The sequence below is a fragment of the Brachyhypopomus gauderio genome, chromosome 13 (genome assembly GCF_052324685.1).
Source record: "Brachyhypopomus gauderio isolate BG-103 chromosome 13, BGAUD_0.2, whole genome shotgun sequence".
Taxonomy (NCBI): Eukaryota; Metazoa; Chordata; class Actinopteri; order Gymnotiformes; family Hypopomidae; genus Brachyhypopomus; species Brachyhypopomus gauderio.
This window is the reverse complement of record NC_135223.1, coordinates 2,546,816-2,568,571: the sequence shown is the minus strand read 5'-3', so window position 1 is coordinate 2,568,571 and position 21,756 is coordinate 2,546,816. Positions and strand designations below refer to the sequence as shown.

Sequence of the window (21,756 nt, the reverse complement as noted above, 5' to 3'; positions counted from 1 at the left end):
TTAAACAAACACAATCTATGAACCCCAAAGGTATAGTCTGAGACTAGGGAAAGGCATGAAACGTAGACAACGGAAGCTTATACTAAGGACTTACCAAGGCATGAAAACATAAGGACCACTCGACTCAAACAAGGGCAATCTATGAACCCACAATGTGTAGTATGGAGTGAGATTGCGATCTTTAATATGAGAGCACAAAGATAAGATTCAATCAAGCAAGTCAGACACACTGAGCACGCAAAATCAAGAAAACCGAGCGCTGTTAAGTGCGCTCACTTCCCTGTTTTCAGTGCGCGTTTTAGTTTTTTGCTCGCTTCTAAAATTTCTGCTCGCGTCATGATTACAAGTACGTTAAAGATCAAAGCTTGGTAGAGGATTACCTGCGGGTTCAGGTAATTATGCCGCGTCTGTGGCATTAACCACACTAAACAGGGACGCTGGGGGATTCTAGATAACATCACTCATCGAGGCATTACCGCTTTATAACTTTAAAAATACGACAGCACAAATGTTTATTTAAATAAACCAGCATTAACGAGCAGAAATGGTTTTCTGTTTCTGATCACACGAGACGCTTCACGGAGGTCGGCCGTTGTACCGCCGTAGTTTGAGGCACACAGTTGCTCTGCCACAGCACTCAATTTGGCAATAACAGTCACATCAGCGCCAGATAAGGCTGATATGTCTGCCACTTGATCGATTAACATTTCACACTAATGTAGTGTAAATTCACCATAAGGACTCGTCTGCTACCCTTTGAATTAATCTAATGAGCGCTTCTGTGACCATGTCTAAAAAAACTCGCCTGTACTGCTGCGCTGTAGTCCCGTCCTGATTGGCTGCCCGCTGTGGAAAGCTGTGGAACCTGATTGGCTGAATAAAGTGAAACCGTGGAATCTAATTTGACTATAATTTGACTATAGTGGAAGACCATGGAAATGAAAATGCAATCTGCTCGGATTGCACTTTCAAGATGCATTTTGACACAGTTTTAGCGCTGTTGGTATCGTAATGTTATTGCAAACAGGGGTGGCGCTATTTCTCCATTAACGTTTGAATATTGACATCTTTTTAGCGTGGTGGTGAGGTTGAAAATTACGTTTCAAGTGTTATCACGAAATGCAAAGCATATTAAGCGAATAGCATTTTAATTATAATTTTGATACAACCTTTGCATGATCACATGAACTTGATAATTCAAATCGGGAAAATTTTTTTCATTTCAATAAAGACACAAATAAAGCATCAAAATGTATGTGTAAATGAAATATGAATAGACGTCTATCACATTGCAAATGTAAATGGAATTATTGCATTTGAATTTGAATTTTGAGCTCAAAGTTGCTTGTATGAGTGGAACATGTAAATGCAAATACGTATTACATTTTCATTTGAATATTGACACAGAATAACTTCCATACAGATTTTGTTTGCAATCAACAGGTTTGAAACACGTCAACATTGGTGACTTATAGTAAATGTAAATGTACCATATTTTGTCAATTGTGATTTTTTCACCGCAATCGAAATTTGTCCTCCGCTTTTAACCCATCTGTGCAGTTAGAACACACACACACACACACACACTAGTTGATTACTAGGGGGCTGTGGATCACACGTGCCCAGAGCGGTGGGCAGCCACCTCAGTCATGGCCTCAGGTCTGGTAATCGATCCCACGACCCTCCGGTCACAAGACCAGTTCCCTACCACCAGGCCATGACGGCCCATCTGATTATTATCTGATTATGCGATATATAGTATGTGTCGTACCTCTAACCACTTTTACCCCAGACCACTCTTATCCCTAAACACTCATACCCCTAACCACTCTTACCCCTAACCACACTCACCCCCACCTGCTCAGGCGACATTGGTTCAAAGCAGGTAGTGGCAGCTACAGGAAATATATAAGGTTTCTTTTAACAGGCGAGCATGTGAGGACAGCCCACATTCACCAGATCAGTGCTAATTAATTAAATTTACGTGCTGGCTTGACCAGTTGTTTATGATGTCCTGTCTGTACTTTCTGAGGTTCAGTGCTCCTGGAAATGGAGAAGGAACAGTAAATAAGCCTGGCTTCTCCTCTTTAGGCCATCTTATTATCTTATTATTAAGCCAGCTAATATCCATGTGTGGGACATTGAATTACAGGCTTTCATGTGGTTGATCCAGGCAGTACACAGCCTGGTCTGTCTGGCTGGTGCTCTGCTCTGCTGGTATTCTTGCAGGGGCAGTTTAACAGCCGGTAGTTGGATGAAACTGCCCCTATCTAGAGGTGCGTCAGGTTCTAGACTGTCTGGCCTTTTGGTAAACCATGGTGGATTCCATCCATTAGCTGTTGCTTCATTTCCTCTGCCAGATGCTCATGGCTTAATGTTCATAACCTGATACAAATCTATGCTCATTTGTGTTTGTGTGTGATGGCAGTCACAGGCTGGCAGAGAGGACCAGAAATCTATCTTACAGAGCTGCCGCCTCCGATTATCTGATTAGCAGAACGGGGAGGCCGCCTGTCATTTCTAATTGGTTAAAGGCATGAGGTCTCATTGCACTTATAAGACAGCTCATTAGACAAAATTTATTTTTTATTATACTAATGGATCTTAAGACAATTACAGTCTCATCTCATTCTTACTGTTCCAAAGAGCACAAGCTAAAAATGACAGGAAAACAGAAGAACCCTGGAGCATTTAAACCCCCAGACCAACATGACTCATTAAGAAACTTGATCTAATTCAATGCAGGTTTAATTTTCCTATCAAAACATTCCTTATTTTTCTTGATTTACACACAATATTTTTAACTGAATAAACTCTGCTGAAAGTCTAAAAACATGCTACTTCTACAGTAATTTGACTTCAAAGTAAGCCAGAAGTGTGTGTGTTTGTGTGTGTGTGTGTGTGTGTGTGGGTGGGGGGTGGTGGTCAGGGGTTGCCCCAGGGCCCAGAGCATGGAGCGAGGGGGGTATCACAGCAACCCGGCACTGTAAGGACCCTTCTGCCCTTCTGTTGGGGCATATGTGGATCTTCTGTGTCCTTCAACATCAAACGTGCTGCTATACACACCCTGGCATTACACACAGGATGTGAAACACCCTAAACCAGGGGTAATCAATTAAATCTTTCCGCGGTCCATTTTTGGCAGATAGCTCAGACCTTAGGTCCGGGTCCGCGGTGGCGAACGAAAGTTGTTGGGGGGGGTTGGTGGCGAACGTAACACTCAAATGGGTGGTGAACGTAACACTCGTCTGAAAATAAATTCTCCGGTTTAAAATATAGTCTCCCGTTAAATTTTTTTTGGCATTTGGGTCCGTATCCAGTTAATCAGGAATGTGATTGGGTCCGGACAGGACGGCGTTCGGGTCCGGATCCGGACCGCGGTCCGCCATTTGGTGATACCTGCCCTAAACCATTAGTGTTTCATATAGAGCCCAGTCCTCACACTTCATTATGTGATATAAGAGTCCACCAGCTCCTCAGGGGTCATCAGGCTGGCGTGACTTTTCACCAGAGCTTTGCTTAATCAAGCCCCCATGCATCCGGTGATTTCAGGGTGGTGTGTCAAGGGGAACAGGAGAGAACGAGTCTTAGCAGGACGTCCTCCAGACATACGTGGGCCTTCACACTCATCCTCCCTACTGTAATTACGCAGAGGACATAATGAACAAATAACCTGCACCAAGCCATTAAGCTTTCCCATAGGGCCCCGGGATCAGACATCACTCCTCATGAACCGAACCCACTGCTGTGTGTTTAGCTGGGGTGATTTGATGTGCAGCTCTGAGCACTGAGCTGAGTTTTACATAAATGAAAATCAGGTCACAACAGGACTGCGTTTCGCAAGTTTTATAAGAGGGTACAAGTAGGTGCAAGTCACTTTTAAAACACTTAATAATAAAAATTATATATATATAATAAGTCATCGTTGTACATTTGTACGCAATTGTCCACATTTATTCAAGAGAAAGATATTGCAGGAATAGTGTGTTTTCTAAAGACTGGTAATGCCTATTGGAATACGTACTACCTTTAGTAGTAATGCTTTGCATGTGCATTAATTCTATGTGGATCCTGCATTAGTTCCGTGTTTATGCGTGAAGCTTACATAATCATGGTTTGAGCTGGAGGGGTTTCAGAAAAGTTCTGCGTGTCATCTTCTCCGTCCTGCAACTGCAGGCAGTGCTGGTCTTTGGTAGGCGATGGACACCCTGTGTGTTCAGGTTCTTCTCTTCCTTGAGGGCAGGAGGGCTTCCTTTGGGTTCTTTTGCCTTGTCATCTTCTCATGCTCTGGCAAACATCTCATTTTCCACCTCTCGTTAATGAGCTGGGTTTTTTTTCTTTAGTTCCCCCCAAAACTTACTTCCCTACATAATTACCTGGTGTCTCTCATCATGCCTTATTGAACCTTGCTTTCCCAGATTCAGGGTCTTTGTTTGCTTATTAACACTTTGTCTCTGTGCTCCGTGTCTCTCTGCTCGGGTACGTGCGCAGGAGTAAGTCTGTTAATGGAGCTACAGAAGTGTACCAGGCTTCAAGGTTGATTTCTTTCTTTATGTCTTCAAAGAGACGCTATGCTGTTTCTTCTCATAGTTTCCTCCCCGTCCTCGCCTGCCTTCGCTCATCTCGTCTTCCAGGTTTTAAGAAGCCGTCCTGTCCTACTAAGACCACACGTGCATCTCGACTGTTCACAGCCTGTTCACTCTTGAATGGCAGATGGCCTCTGTTGACCAGGTACTAGTGCAAAAACACTGAAGCACTAAATCTCGTTTGTGCACTATTTTGTGCACTATTTTCCTGGCATAAGAAAATGCAAATTCTAAAAGCCAGTGGAACTGTTTGATGAATGATGATCTGGGGTCAGTAATGTGCGTACACGGTTTGTACCTTTTAACATTTGCTTACACTTACACCCAGACTCCAAATACAGATTTTAAACAACACTAGTGCAGAGAAAGATTTCTCCCATGGGCTGTGAGTGGCTTATTTGCATCTGTTATATGAAGCCCAATTCTCTGACCTCTGTCTCCTTGGGAACCTGTCTAGATAATTCATTAGAAAGCAGTGTTTCTTGTGTTCCCCCTCACCCTCCTAATCTGCTTTGGTACACACACCTGCCCATATTACCTGACATGCTAATAATGATGATGAACTATATCTTATGCTTGCCTCATTTTGGCTTGGGTGTGTATGAAAATGACACAGAGAGAGAGAGAGAGCGACCATACCAGCAGAATTATGGAAGGACAGACATAATGGGACGGCTTTAGATGTGTCTCATTTGTTATTTTATCTATATCATGTCCTCATCTTCGTATCCTTCGTAGGCAAGGCGCGATCGCTCTGCGGAACGACTCTCCGCGCGCTGATGAGAATGCGTAGCGAGTGAGCGCGTGGCTTGGCTCGTTACGCCACAGCAGTGTCACCTGTGGTTCTGTCTCTGCGTGCACAGTCTGTGCATCACATCGAGCAGAGGGCAGAACACCTTGCCTGCTTTAGGTAGGCTGCACGAAGCATCGGTACAACACATTACCGGAACCTGGTGGAAAAAGGCGAAATATGCAACAGGGGTCACGCACGAGCGTGTTCTCGTGCACTTCATCCTACAGTACACAGAATTGGCTATAGTAGCAAAAGTCTGCGGTCCAACGATAAAAAACAGTATTTATGCTTCATATACAATAGAGCTGGACATAATAAAACAATTTCAGCCCCTCGCTCTCTGTGCGCACGCGTGTGTTCTCACAATCAATGTTACAAATTTCAATCAGCCGCTGCACACCGGGGTATTAGCCGCATTGATCGCGAGCCCCATCCCGCAGGTGCGACTCATCTTCTGATTCACCGACGACACCTGCTTTTGCGCGGGAACTCGTCCCTCTTTGCGCTCGCCCCGTTCGCCAACCCAACCGAACACGTTCCGTCTGTGGCGTCTGTACGTTCTCACGACGGCGTCCGGCTCCTAGACGAGCGACAATGACCCGGTACGGGGCGGCAGCTCGAGCTGACTCCGGGTCCGTGCCGGAGTTTCGCGCCCTCTCGTCCCCGCTCGCGCTATCGATCCGCGTGACGCTGCGGCGCGCGCGGACCACGGAGCCGAGCGCGCGCGCCTGAGACGGGACTCGGCGGCGGAAGGACCTCCCTCACGCGGCTCTAATCCCGCGCGCACGGCGAGACCGCGGCGGAGTCCGCGGCACTGACACACACCGTGGACACACACCGCGGACGCTTGAACGGATTTATTTCGGGGTTTTTTTTTGCGCGTGTCTTTTATCGAGAGGCTGCGTCGCGCGAGCGGCTCGGAAACTCTGGAGGTAAGAACGACATGCATCCCAGTACGACATGCATCCCAGTACACATCCCAGTACACATCCCAGTTAGGGGGTTCGCTTGACATTTGCTTTGATGCAATAACGCTTCCAAGTCTCCGAAACCAAAGCAATTATATTGTATTGTATATATTCTATATATTGTGTTTATTTAAACGACTTTGGCAGTTTTAACAGCTGTGTGGAATGATGGGCTTTGTGCGCAGACGCGTTTCACATGTTTCACTTGGCGGCTCTTTATTCCATTCGGAACCACGCGAGCGGCGACGAGGGACCGAACTGTTGATTGTGGGTTTTCAACAGAACCGGATTTGTCACGTAAACACGCAGTTACACGCCGGTTCATTCGCCTTTGATCGTTTCGAAAAGAAGTTTATCGCGATAGCCCAATTAAGGCCTTTACGCACATAAAACAAAATACGGGTGCAGTTAATGCGTTAAAGAAAATGACTTGGTAAATACACACTGTTGCAGAAATAGATCATAAACGATGATTAGACTTGTGCGATAATAGCAATAAACCCAGTAGTTGGCCCATGCTCTGGCAGGCTTCTCTAAATGCATGACTTTGGGAAAACAGTGGAGCTGCGGGGCCAGTGAACCTGATCCAGGAACACACATGACGCTCTGCACACACACGTTTGTCCCTACGACTTGCTTGCATTTATTGCATCCTTAGTAAAAAAAAAAACTTGACAGATTCAACAGCTTTTTTTAAAAAACAAAAGTAGCATTCCAGATGTAGGCCCACCACTCTGTAGTTATATTTTCATAACCATAGGACATTGTGAAATGCTAAAATTAACAAATCTCTATAACGAAATACAAATTGTAGATTCACTAAAGTTACAAATACAACAGCTTCTCATATCCTGAAAGCAAGATCTGTTTTACTAGTCTATAGAGAAAGGCTAACTGGGTGCATATGAGAGAGAGAGAGAGAGAGAGAGAGAGAGAGAGAGAGAGAGAGAGAGAGAGAGAGAGAGAGAATAAAGAAAGCTTGCTGACTTTGTGTGACATTACTGCTAAACTTAAAAGCTATGTAAATGCTACACACTCATGCATGTGCTCACACTGCAATACGTTCTGATGCGCTTTTCAGTCTAGGGAACATAAACGGACCAAAGATTTTCAGATGTTTAAAGGAATAGAAATATATTATATATTTTTCATATTTAAGCTTTTATTTTAATCCCAAAGAATCTCTTCGTGCCCTTTTCTCTCTTTCCGGAACACGCTCGTTCTCGAGAGGCGCTCCTGACCGGATCGTTTTTCCCCCTTATGAAGGCCGTCAATAATGAATGTGTTTACACCAGTGTGCAGGTGTGTATTAAAAGGAATTTCGGTCATAACAGACCCCAACATTGTAAACATTAGTATTAGGCCTATTTGTATTATTAAAACACAGTAAACGGTAATTGTATTAAGTTATTAATCCCATTGAATTTATTAACAGTATTGTGTTTAAATTACCTTTATCCAAATAGTATGTTTTTTGTAGTGCATTTAATTATTCACATATTTTTTAAATATGTGTGAGCACATGTATTTGTAATCATTTCTCTCAATGAAATGCCTCTTAAAACATTTCCAACATGCGATGGGTGGTTTCTAAAAACAGTTTGTGTCTAAGGCGTAGTGAGCTTAAGATATCCAGTTTCTTTTAGAAGAACTACACTGCACATGGTTGTGTGTTTCCAGTTCTGTGAATGGTGTCCTCCATGTTGTTGTAGTATGAAGTAAATGTATTATGGTGTGTGTGTGTGTGTGTGTGTGTGTGTGTGTGTGTGGGCAGGGGGTGTGTTACTATCACCACTGACTGCGTTCCACTGTGCCTGGGGATATTCTAACAGTATTGAGTATGCACTGCTGTGTGGTTTAGCCTAGCCTGAGGGCTCTCTTCACGCTGAGCTGTTAGCCTGAGGGGACACTACAGATGATGATGATGCTGCACTCTTCATCACACTTCACCTCACACGGCACTCAAATCGCAACGTGGGCCGCAACCCAACTGTCATTCGGTTCTTCTTTCGACAACCTTCATGGTACATTTAGGGGCGGGAAAAGAACCCAACATCAAACTTCTTGGTACTTCAGGGCGTACTCCCATGACATCGTGGAGCATTGTGCATTTCAATCCCATAAATCTTCTGGGTTTTTGACATAATCCTTCTCTTTCACTGCCTTGCCAAGCCCCCTTTCGCCGGTTAGGCCGTTTGACGGTGGTGTCAGTCTGCGCCCCTGAAGGACCACAGATCTCCGGCAGCTGCTCTCTGGTTCTAACACCTGACTCCAGTCACAAAGGGCTTAACACTTAGCTACTGAGTGCATTCAGGTGTGTTGGAGGGAGCAGGACCATAAGCTCTGCACTGCTGTGACCCTCCAGGAATGCACTTTGACACACAGGAGGGTATCCTCCAGAATGCAAGCTAGGGCCCTTAACTGAAGTGTGCTAGTGCTCACATCCTTCCTCTCGGATCTGTGATTTACTCCAGAATCTCGTTTTCTTTTCACTCCGTCGGTAAGCCTGGTCCTCGAGCTGGCCTCCCCCTCTCGGGAGGAGGTGGGCGGAAGTGTGTCGGGAGGAGGCCCGACTCAGAGGTGTTGGATCTGACAGAAGAGGGGAGAGATCGAGGCAGATCAAGGTGGGGTGAACTTCTGACCGTAACTGTAGCCTCTCCCAGTGCACTGTTGATCTGATACTGACACCAGTTGAAGGGCCTGGGTTTGAGCTAATAGGGGCATTTTAACAGCCGTGTTCTGCAGCAGTGTACTGCACTAGCATTCCAGGGTTTTGCTTTAGTTTTCTGCACAGGCAATCTGCTCCAGTGTTCTGTACTAGTGTTTAGCACTAACATTCTGCACTAGTGTCCTGTTCCAGACTTCTCCACTATAGTTCCCCCGTTGTGTTCTGCTCTAGTGTTCTGCTCCAGTGTTCTGTACTAATGTCCCGCACTAGTGTTCTGCTCCAGTGTTCTGTACTAATGTCCCGCACTAGTGTTCTGCTCTAGTGTTCTGTACAAATGTCCCGCACTAGTGTTCTGCTCTAGTGTTCTGTACTAATGGCCCGTACTAGTGTTCTGCTCTAGTGTTCTGTACTAATGTCCCGCACTAGTGTTCTGCTCCAGTGTTCTGTACTAATGTCCCGTACTAGTGTTCTGCTCCAGTGTTCTGTACTAATGTCCCGCACTAGTGTTCTGCTCCAGTGTTCTGTACTAATGTCCCGCACTAGTGTTCTGCTCCAGTGTTCTGTACTAATGTCCCGCACTAGTGTTCTGCTCCAGTGTTCTGTACTAATGTCCCGCACTAGTGTTCTGCTCTAGTGTTCTGTACTAATGTCCCGCACTAGTGTTCTGCTCCAGTGTTCTGTACTAATGGCCCGTACTAGTGTTCTGCTCCAGTGTTCTGTACTAATGTCCCGCACTAGTGTTCTGCTCCAGTGTTCTGTACTAATGGCCCGTACTAGTGTTCTGCTCCAGTGTTCTGTACTAATGTCCCGCACTAGTGTTCTGCTCTAGTGTTCTGTACTAATGGCCCGTACTAGTGTTCTGCCCCAGTGTTCTGTACTAATGTCCCGCACTAGTGTTCTGCTCCAGTGTTCTGTACTAATGTCCCGCACTAGTGTTCTGCTCCAGTGTTCTGTACTAATGTCCCGCACTAGTGTTCTGCTCCAGTGTTCTGTACTAATGTCCCGCACTAGTGTTCTGCTCCAGTGTTCTGTACTAATGTCCCGCACTAGTGTTCTGCTCTAGTGTTCTGTACTAATGGCCCGTACTAGTGTTCTGCTCCAGTGTTCTGTACTAATGGCCCGTACTAGTGTTCTGCTCCAGTGTTCTGTACTAATGTCCCGCACTAGTGTTCTGCTCCAGTGTTCTGTACTAATGTCCCGTACTAGTGTTCTGCTCCAGTGTTCTGTACTAATGCCCGCACTAGTGTTCTGCTCCAGTGTTCTGTACTAATGGCCCGTACTAGTGTTCTGCTCTAGTGTTCTGTACTAATGTCCCGTACTAGTGTTCTGCTCCAGTGTTCTGTACTAATGGCCCGTACTAGTGTTCTGCTCTAGTGTTCTGTACTAATGGCCCGTACTAGTGTTCTGCTCTAGTGTTCTGTACTAATGTCCCGTACTAGTGTTCTGCTCCAGTGTTCTGTACTAATGTCCCGTACTAGTGTTCTGCTCTAGTGTTCTGTACTAATGTCCCGCACTAGTGTTCTGCTCCAGTGTTCTGTACTAATGTCCCGCATTAGTGTTCTGCTCCAGTGTTCTGTACTAATGTCCCGCACTAGTGTTCTGCTCCAGTGTTCTGTACTAATGGCCCGTACTAGTGTTCTGCTCCAGTGTTCTGTACTAATGGCCCGTACTAGTGTTCTGCTCCAGTGTTCTGTACTAATGGCCCGTACTAGTGTTCTGCTCCAGTGTTCTGTACTAATGTCCCGCACTAGTGTTCTGCTCCAGTGTTCTGTACTAATGGCCCGTACTAGTGTTCTGCTCTAGTGTTCTGTACTAATGTCCCGTACTAGTGTTCTGCTCCAGTGTTCTGTACTAATGGCCCGTACTAGTGTTCTGCTCCAGTGTTCTGTACTAATGGCCCGTACTAGTGTTCTGCTCCAGTGTTCTGTACTAATGTCCCGCACTAGTGTTCTGCTCCAGTGTTCTGTACTAATGTCCCGCACTAGTGTTCTGCTCCAGTGTTCTGTACTAATGTCCCGCACTAGTGTTCTGCTCCAGTGTTCTGTACTAATGTCCCGCACTAGTGTTCTGCTCCAGTGTTCTGTACTAATGTCCCGCACTAGTGTTCTGCTCTAGTGTTCTGTACTAATGTCCCGTACTAGTGTTCTGCTCCAGTGTTCTGTACTAATGGCCCGTACTAGTGTTCTGCTCCAGTGTTCTGTACTAATGTCCCGCATTAGTGTTCTGCTCCAGTGTTCTGTACTAATGTCCTGTACTAGTGTTCTGCTCCAGTGTTCTGTACTAATGGCCCATACTAGTGTTCTGCTCCAGTGTTCTGTACTAATGTCCCGCATTAGTGTTCTGCTCCAGTGTTCTGTACTAATGTCCCGCACTAGTGTTCTGCTCCAGTGTTCTGTACTAATGTCCCGTACTAGTGTTCTGCTCCAGTGTTCTGTACTAATGTCCCGTACTAGTGTTCTGCTCCAGTGTTCTGTACTAATGTCCCGCATTAGTGTTCTGCTCCAGTGTTCTGTACTAATGTCCCGCACTAGTGTTCTGCTCCAGTGTTCTGTACTAATGGCCCGTACTAGTGTTCTGCTCCAGTGTTCTGTACTAATGTCCCGCACTAGTGTTCTGCTCCAGTATTAGGCCACTGGCTTGTAGGGAAAAAGATATGACTAAACAGCAAAACTTGTAGGACCTGCAGCAAGGTCTCGTAATTACTATGTCATAATGATCAGTTATGAATATTTCAGCCACACACACACACACACACACACACACACACACACACACACACAACAGTAAGGGCTAAATTGTTCCTATTGATTTGCAATCAGTCAATGAATCAGTTTAGATCAGCCCTCAAACACCTGTACTGTCTTTCCTTTTGTGTTATTCTGGGCTGTCGAGAATAAAAGTGCTGGTTGTACACTGAAACCTATAGAGGAGGTCCAGGATGAGAAATGCCTGCATGACTGGTTGTACACTGATACCTATAGAGGAGGTCCAGGATGAGACACGCCTGCATGACTGGTTGTACACTGATACCTATAGAGGAGGTCCAGGATGAGAAATGCCTGCATGACTGGTTGTACACTGATACCTATAGAGGAGGTCCAGGATGAGAAATGCCTGCATGACTGGTTGTACACTGAAACCTATAGAGGAGGTCCAGGATGAGAAATGCCTGCATGACTGGTTGTACACTGAAACCTATAGAGGAGGTCCAGGATGAGACACGCCTGCATGACTGGTTGTACACTGATACCTATAGAGGAGATCCAGGATGAGACACGCCTGCATGGCTTATCGAAGCTTTGTGCAAGTTTTGATAATTTCAGCAACATTGCAAAGCAGCCTGAGTTTCATTGACTTGACTTTCCCTAAGGCTTTGTGATATGCCTCCATGATCAGGCAGAGGCGCTTTGATTGTGCCACAGATCCTTCCCTTGCAAAAAGTAGTCCCATCTTCTACAGATTGACTGCTTCATTTACAAAAAGCTCCCACTGAAAAGCGCTCATGTTTTGAGCTAGCCCAACAATTGCCTCTAGGCCTCTACAGTGTGTTTTGAGTTAACATTTATTCTTCTTTTGTAATTGCAGGGAAATGTTCTGAAATTAGTCTCCATGGTAATTGAACATGTGCTACAGACATAGTAGGAAATAGGAAGGCAAAATTGGAGCATGTCATTGTGTTATTGTTAGCATGTTAGCACGTGTCTTTGGGAGGTACATCATGGCTAACACACACACATCTGTACTGTCAGTTCTGCTGCTCTTGAAACAACAACATACAAAACAGATCTGATGTAGCCAATGTGCGGACACACACACACACACACACACACACACACACACACACACACCTGACTCAAGGTGGAGAGAGCAGGTGGAGTAGGTGGAGAAAGAAGGTGGAGAGAGCAGGTGGAGAGAGCAGGTGGAGAGAGTAGGTGGAGAGAGCAGGTGGAGTAGGTGGAGAGAGCAGGTGGAGAGAGCAGGTGGGGAGAGCAGGTGGAGAGAGCAGGTGGGGAGAGCAGGTGGAGAGAGCAGGTGGGGAGAGCAGGTGGAGAGAGCAGGTGGGGAGAGCAGGTGGAGAGAGCAGGTGGAGAGAGCAGGTGGAGAGAGCAGGTGGAGAGAGTAGGTGGAGAGAGTAGGTAGAGAGAGCAGGTGGAGCTTTGAGCTCTGCAGCAGACGTTCCTTAAAGAATATCTTAAAGGGTTGTGATCTATCAGCATATAATGCAACATGAAGAACAAGTGTTAGTAGTAAGGACACCTCACCAGTTATCATTGGTTTATCACTGGTTTATCACTGGTTTATCACTGGTTTTAAACCTAGTTCAGTGGGAAAGGTTTTAGCCTTCAAAATGCTCTTCTTGGAAAATGGTAAATTCAGGATAGTCAGACTTGTAGGTGTAGTTCTAAAGAAGCAACTCTGAATAATCACTGATATTCAGAACATGTTCTGAATTAAATACACAAATGTCTGTAAATCTGTGCTTAAAATTTGTGGATTGTTAGGGTTTTGGAAGACTTAAAGAATTGCCTTAATGTGTCCAGGGAGAAGTAGTTTCTCAAATCCTACAGTCATCATCACGTTGTGTCATGTTTGCAAACCTCTCCATTTCAAACCCTGGCCATACAGACCCTGGCCAACAGACCCTGGCCAACAGACCCGTGCTAACAGACACTGGCCATCCAGACCACCTTCACATGAATACAAACTCTCTCTGAATACCAACTTGTTCTCAATGACCACATTCCCATATGCACTTCTTATTTACCTCTCTGTCTTTGTGAAGGACTATTTGCCTGAGGCCAACTTAGAGGTTCATCTGGTGATTCTGTAGTTCAGCAGTTTTTATCTTTGCTTATTTTCCTCTTCCCTGGTTTTTTGGATTACATATTTTTTGTAAATCTTCTCTCTAGCCTCTTGGTGTTTTGACTGGCACCTCTTACCAAGCTGCTGGTCTCTGGAGTTTTTTGTGCTGTTCTCTGGTGTGTTTGGGCTCTGTTCCTGTTGCGTTGTGACAGGTTGTGATATGAATGATTATAAGTGATGGGGAAATTCAGATTTTAATAAACCATGCAATGAGAAAGAGCAAACCTGTGCTTTTAATTATAATTTAAGGTCCAGTCAAGTAATGCTGACATGAGGTATACATATGTCATATGTACTATATAATAAAGATTTTGCAACTCAAAAAGCACATTTTTGTTGGGAAAAAAAGAAATGTTAATTAGAAAACACACTACAGTCATATTTAGCCCCGCCCTCACTACAGTCACCTCTAGCCCCGCCCACACTACAGTCACGTCTAGCCCTGCCCTCACTACTGTCACATCTAGCCCCGCCCTCACTACAGTCACGTCTAGCCCCGCCCTCACTACAGTCACGTCTAGCCCTGCCCTCACTACTGTCACATCTAGCTCCGCCCTCACTACAGTCACATCTAGCCCCGCCCTCACTACAGTCACATCTAGCCCCGCCCTCACTACAGTCACGTCTAGCCCCGCCCTCACTACTGTCACATTTAGCCCTGCCCTCACTACTGTCACGTCTAGCCCCGCCCTCACTACAGTCACGTCTAGCCCCGCCCTCACTACTGTCACGTCTAGCCCCGCCCTCACTACTGTCACGTCTAGCCCCGCCCTCACTACGGTCACGTCTAGCCCCGCCCTCACTACAGTCACGTCTAGCCCCGCCCTCACTACAGTCACGTCTAGCCCCGCCCTCACTACAGTCACGTCTAGCCCCGCCCTCACTACAGTCACGTCTAGCCCCGCCCTCACTACTGTCACATCTAGCCCCGCCCTCACTACTGTCACGTCTAGCCCCGCCCTCACTACTGTCACGTCTAGCCCTGCCCTCACTACTGTCACGTCTAGCCCCGCCCTCACTACAGTCACGTCTAGCCCCGCCCTCACTACAGTCACGTCTAGCCCCGCCCTCACTACAGTCACGTCTAGCCCCGCCCTCACTACTGTCACATCTAGCCCCGCCCTCACTACTGTCACGTCTAGCCCCGCCCTCACTACTGTCACGTCTAGCCCCGCCCTCACTACAGTCACGTCTAGCCCCGCCCTCACTACTGTCACGTCTAGCCCCGCCCTCACTACTGTCACGTCTAGCCCCGCCCTCACTACGGTCACGTCTAGCCCCGCCCTCACTACGGTCACGTCTAGCCCCGCCCTCACTACAGTCACGTCTAGCCCCGCCCTCACTACTGTCACGTCTAGCCCCGCCCTCACCTGTCCGTCCTGTCTCAGCATTTGCGTCCCCCCGCGTTTCCGCTCTGCGTATGTACATGTATCTGATACTAATGAGTTGAGGTCTATTGACCAGAATGTAAGGATAAAGTAGCCACTCCTGCCCCAAACAGGATGCCATGACAGACTTTATTATCCAATCAAGGTGTGAAAAACGAAGATTAATGATAGTATGCAGATGTTGGTGAGCCGAAATGTGACCAGGCCAAATGAATAGTCAACACTGCCTCTTCTAATTTAATCTCAGGTGTGTGTGTGTGTGTGTGTATGCCTGAAATTCCATATACTGTATATTTTGTATTTTTTATATTGAGATGTAATGATGTGAAATTATGTTTCACATGAAAAGTGAAATTATGTATTTCATATTTATATACATTTTAAAATCCTGAGCATTTAAATCTTATAAGACCACGCCCATATGTGGTTCTTCCTGAAACATAGAGGAAGAGGAAGAAGAGGAATAGGAGGAAGACTTGGGGAGGTGACGCAGACCCCCGCAACTCTCATGGGACAGAAGAAAGATGAGTTTCAAGGAAGAAGGCTGCAGAAGGATAGAAAGACAAATGACAGAAACAGAACGAGAGAAACAACCACAAACAGAGCCGGAGTGGCTAATCGGGAGATTCGGGAGGATTCCCGATGGGCCGGCTCATGTCAGTCTCTAGTTTGGGCCGATTGGGAGGGAAAAATAATTTTGGGCCGGATTTGGACATGAAACTCCCGGGCTGAAAAAGTGGCCCACTCCGGCCCTGACCACAAAAACAGAACGGCCGAACAGAATAGTCGAAGCGGCCACAGTTTCCAGTCCAACAGAACCGCCAGGCCTCATATGGCAGTTTTTTGTATGGTCTCTTCTGTCATCATCTTTTCCCCTTGACTGGTCTGTTAGGATCTTTATCTCTGCACTTAATCCTGACGCTCTGTGTCGACTACCTGTCCTGAGAGCGCTCGGGTAAAGGCGAGAGATCTGTGATCGGCGTTGTTAACGGGGACCCTCAACACCTGTCTGTCTCATTAGTGACGCGTCATGTCAAAACCCGCGATCTGGCTACATTAGCTACATTAGCTACATTAGCGCTGTCCCTCTTGGTGGGAGTAGTGGCTAATCCAGTCTCTAAGATATCCAGTCTCATATGAGACTTCTGCACTGTAATCTGACCTGATCCCTTTGACTTTGTTTGAGCTCTTAAATCCAGAATGGAAAATAGAAAACTAGAATTTGTTTTATCTGCTCTCTGCACATAAACACCCGATGTCCATTATTCAAATGAGACGAGAACACCAAGTCCTTAATCTGATTTGGTAACGTGGAGGAGTTTCACATATGGATTAGCTAAAACTTCTTTAAAGATACAGGATTTAGTTTTGGATTTTGTGATGCACTGATGTATATCACAGAGGCAAAAGGTGAATCACCTGACTACAAAACATAGTATTATTTTTTTAATATATCAATTTTATTCTTATGATTTGCTTTTGCAACATTTGAGTTCTTCAGTAATATTTTGCCTGTGGAGTGTGTAATTTTATTGTAATGATTATTATAATTGTACTATAACAAAAGCAGAGACGATACACAGAGACATTTTAGTGATGATGATGATGTGCTGAAGAAGGAACACTCCTTCCTGCTGATTATAAACTCTCTCCTGCCAACGATGATGATTATTAATAATGAATGATAATTAAACAATAAGGTAAAACAAATAAGACGGAGGATTACATAAGCGCTTTGTCTCCATTGGAAACGAATCACAGCGCTGTTGTTTGGAAACGACATCCATCCTTCTGACAGTAGACAGTGTTTAAGACTGATACGTGTGGAAGGTTCAGCGTTTTTAGGTCATTCCTTCGGTGCGTGAACCCACAGGGGGGAACAAGGGGAGAAGAGGCTGTGAGAAGAGACATTCTGGAGCCACCGTAGGGCATCAGAGCTGCCTCTCTGAGGCCAGAGGGAGACCTGCTCCTCCCGCTGCTAATGTGGACGGACGGCCCGCCAGAGGAGGTACAGACTCTGATGTAGGACGGACTGACTGCCGTCGGATGGCTGGATCACGGGGATGTTCCATGCGGTATATCTAACACTTCACCAATCAGCATGACACAAGGTGTAACAAATGAGCGAGCACAGAGGAGACAGAACCACTGGACTAAGACTAAGACTAAGACTAATATGCAGGAAGCACAGATATGGAAGTGTTTTTGTTTTTTTACCATGGTGTGATGACCTAAAACCCTTTAGTCTTGATCAGAACATGGTGACCTAAAACCCTTTAGTCTTGGTCAGAACGTGCTTGTTGACTGTTATTATTTTCATGTTACACAAAAGAATCGAAATAATTGCCGTGTAGTTTCAGCCATGTCGGATATTTTTGGAACATGAACTAAAGAAACCAAAGCCTTTTTGTCAAAGGTTTACGAGACAGGGTGTGTTGAAGTCTGCCAGGTTTCCTCTTCCTGGTATTGTCTGTTTTGTCCTCATTCTAACTTGAAACAGCAGAAAAGAATAAACTGTCATTTACACCAAGAGACATTCACATAAAAAGACACAAACATAAAGGTAAGAAAACTAGCATAGATAAGGAAGAGCTACATACTTGCATCTCTCTCTCTCTCTCTCTCTCTCTCTCTCTCTCTCTCTCTCTCTCTCTCTCCCTCTCTCCCCACACACACTCTAATTCAACTTTGCTGTATGTGTATGCTGATATGGAGCACAAGTAGGGTGATTATATGTACTGGTGTTCACACGGAGGAGGACTACACCGGTCAGGAGTGACACATTTAGCTCCAGCTCTTCTCGCTCATATAAATACACCGTTGAGGGGGGAGGGTGTGGTGATTCAGTCATAACACACGCACAGTGTACCCATGGCCTTCTGAGGAGATGCCCATACGAGGCTGGGCCCTAAAACTCTGCCAGATTTAATTTCACGCCCGGTAGAGCACACACACACACACACACACACACACACATGCACTTGCACCCACTAATACACACAGCAAACACACACTGAGACGGAAGGCATTGTGACATTTACGTGGCCTCCTATAACCACCGGCAGAGACTCAAACCCCATGGCAGCGGCTAAATCAAGCATTGGGATAGAGGATGGATAGATTTGTGGATGGATGGATAGATGGATGGATGTTTGACTATATGTGGACAGAGCAAAAGAAAGAAATTGAAGTCCAACAAGAAACGGAGCTATAAATAGAGCATTCTGCTGAGAGGGAGAAAAGAGGGAAGAGGTGGTGGTTTCTAGAACAAGAAAGAACCCAACAGCACATAGTAAACAATGGCAGATCAACACAGTTAAATGTAATACAGTAATTAAAAAAAATGCATTTCTTTTTAACCAGCAAATGTTTCTCCACAAAATGACATTGAAGGAAATGAGATATCTACAAGTCAATGAGTCTTCCATATTTGTAATGGACTTATGGCACTGTTAGATATGTGTCTGGTTTTATCTGTGTACATTCAAAACATGTATTTTAATGTGGTGCCTTTAGGTTGCCTGGCCTAGTTAATTATACACAGTAAGATGTGCTTGCGTACTTATGTTAAATGACACACAGCACTAATAGCAATAGTAGAAGCATGATCATAAATGAGATCACCCAATTTGTACTGGCAATTACTTAAATGGTACCTATTACACTCCTTTTACACAAGTTGACACAGTTGCCTGTGGTCTTAATGAAATGTCTTTGACATGTTTCGATCAAAATACTACAAGGATCAATCACTATATATATACAGTCAATGTCATGAACACTGAGAGACACATGACTGCCTGAATAAATACAGTGTGAAATCATATATATGAATCTTATATAGTTATACATTATCATGCCCTGATTTTTCTGAGATCAGCTCTTCTCTCTCTCTCTCTCTCTCTCACACACACACACACACACACACACACACCCTTTTGCCAAAAGCATTTTTTCTCCTAACACAACAGGCTAAAGACACTAACCTCTGATTAGCTGGCTAGCTACCTGAGTAACACAACTGTAATCTTTACTCTCACATTCACATGTTGATAAGATGAAGTTCATCTTACATTCAATTGGCTAGCTACCAATCTAATGTCATATATGTTATTGTGGGTCCTGTAGCATGTAACACAAATGACTATTGAAAATTACATCTCTTTGCTACTTCACGTGTTGGCATTAGCCATTGGTCAAAGGAACACATATACACATAGTGTTTTAAAAACACTTATCTGCCCACATTTTCCTCGTCAGCTGTTTTGCCACACCAAATGGTTAGCGCACACATAACTAGAGGTTTTTGCCTACTGTAGCTTCGATATTGCCATCAAAACGAAACTTTATCCACTCAGCTCTTCTGTCCTCTGAGGCTGGACGCTGATATATCACTTTGTGCTGGTCTGTGCAACCAACAACAGTCCTTATCTCTTAGCTTTGACATAATGATGGACCGATTGTTTGTCCAGTACTTTGTAGACCAAAAAAGTCGCACACCTTTGCACCGGTAGTTCTCAAGCCATAGGTGGAGACAGGTGTAAAGTGTGGTACAGTTCTACTGACTAAATTAGTGACACGTATAAAGGAGCCAAATCTGAGCAGCTTGTTTTTAGTCCTTGTTTTCTGCTGGCAGCCGAGAACAGACTGTCATGTTTCACAGTCTGTGGGTTGGTAGGCACTCCAGACGTCCAAAATATGTGCACAAACACTGAAAATGTGAATTTTTCACAACATGTCCTCTTTTAAAATGTCATTATGATTAATTTGTTTTTGTTCCAGCCAGTTAGATGTTCTACAGTTACTTAAACTTGAGCCACACTGCAAACAAGACATTTCTGTTTTCATCACATGGTTAATTTTTTCACAGCTGTTGGGCAGAATTTCTTTTGCCAGTGCTGGGTCGTGCAATATAGATTCAGCCATGGTAATTCTTGTGTTAGTACACTTATCAGTTTGCATAAAAGAAAAGCATTCATCTTATCTCTATTCATTCATTTGCCATTGAAAGTGAGCTAAATAAGATTTCTCATCTGGCTAACCTGACAAATAACCCCATATTCACAGTTACATGAAAGTAATATTAGCATATTAGTAATATTAGCATTGATATGGTCACATAGGCTACACACAGTCAAAATATTATTGAAGCAGTCAGTTAGGCCTCCAGACAGAAGTCCAGCTGTCACTATTTGAACTAAAGTTCTCTTGTTTCTTTGCCTTTCTTATCATGTTCTTGTTAACATGTCCTGCCTGAGCCCTTTCGTCTGGTAAACTACATTTACCTTTCTCCTGGCTTTCTCTAGCCTTTTTAAAAAACCTTTCTCTGTTGTTTGCTCTTTGGCCATTTAGCACTATTCCTAAATATTTTTTGCCCTTTGAATTTATCTGCCTGATGAGTCCAGCTCAGGCTCCTGCATCCGGTCGTAAAGCGGGGAGCCGTCAGCCAGCTGGTGCTGGTTTGACACCAGCCATGTCAGGACAGGGAAGACTCCTGGGGCGGGAAGGACCGTCACGGCCCCCTCTCCAATCTAGGCACTGCTGTGAAAGAGGTAATGGGGTTCTGAGTAACAACCCTCCATGATTGGGGCATGCTCCCCAACGCTCCCCAACGCTCCCCAACGCCCTCCGCTTAGTTGACTCCCTCACCCTCACCGGCCAGTAAACGTCCTGATACTGAATCACCCTACCAAGTATGATGGCACTCTTACACGACGTAATAGTTGTCTTCCTCAATGTCTTTTGTGTTTTATCCTACTCTCATCTCCAGCACTTTTACCGTTGCTGCCCTGATATCAGTCTTCACCAGATGCTCTGTGGGCTACTGTGGGAAGAAGGTCTAATGACTTGGGTTTTCTGTTTCAAAGCAGTTATTGACCATCCTGCAGGTTGTAGAAAGGACATGTACAGCTGAGACGAGCCTGCGTCTGTCTGCACTCTTGCCGTGTCGAGTTGCAAGAATCCCACATGTTCCCTCGCTTATCAACATGGCTGTTCCCCTATGCAGCCTAAGACACGAAAAGTCTTTGAAAGGCTCCTTTCTGTCTCCTCATCACCCAGGAGACTGTGCAAGATCTTCTGGTGGGCACCATCCCTCCTCACGTCTTGTTTCATGTCCATGGCTGTCAGCGGCTATGTAGGAAAATGTCTGAGAGGCATTGCAGCAGGTTTCAAAACACCCCCCCCCCCCCCCCCATGTCCCCCGAGCGGATATTTTCTTTGACCTGAAGAAAGATGGAGGCTTCAGCCCATTCCTCAACCGCTGAAGACCAGTGCAGGCAGGTGACACTGTCCACTGTAGCCACCTCAGAGGCGTGAGCTGCTCAATCTACGCAGTGCGTGCAGTCTGAACCGCATCAAGGAGGGAGATGATTTGATGACGTCTTTAAATACATTATAAGGTATTATAAGTAGGAAGTGACTTCAAAGGTCACAACCTGCCGTAGTGAGCTGCTCATTTACTGAACAGCAAGACGGCCTATTTTAGTCA

General features: G+C 45.2%; 1 protein-coding gene across 6 annotated transcripts in view; it reads left to right on the top strand.

Moving 5' to 3' along the window:
• dlgap1b (discs, large (Drosophila) homolog-associated protein 1b) overlaps positions 1-21,756 on the top strand; it is a 98,679-nt gene that overhangs the window by 5,499 nt on the left and 71,424 nt on the right. For 2 of the 6 annotated variants that reach the window (XM_076970246.1, XM_076970248.1), the window contains exons 1-2: positions 5,913-6,311; positions 8,853-8,971. The exons of 1 other annotated variant lie outside the window; for it this stretch is intronic. The gene's annotated coding sequence lies outside the window, so the exon portion shown is untranslated. Of the gene's footprint in view, positions 1-5,910; positions 6,312-8,852; positions 8,972-21,756 lie in introns of those variants that run through there. 3 more of the 6 variants (XM_076970245.1, XM_076970249.1, XM_076970243.1) reach the window with 2 other exon arrangements.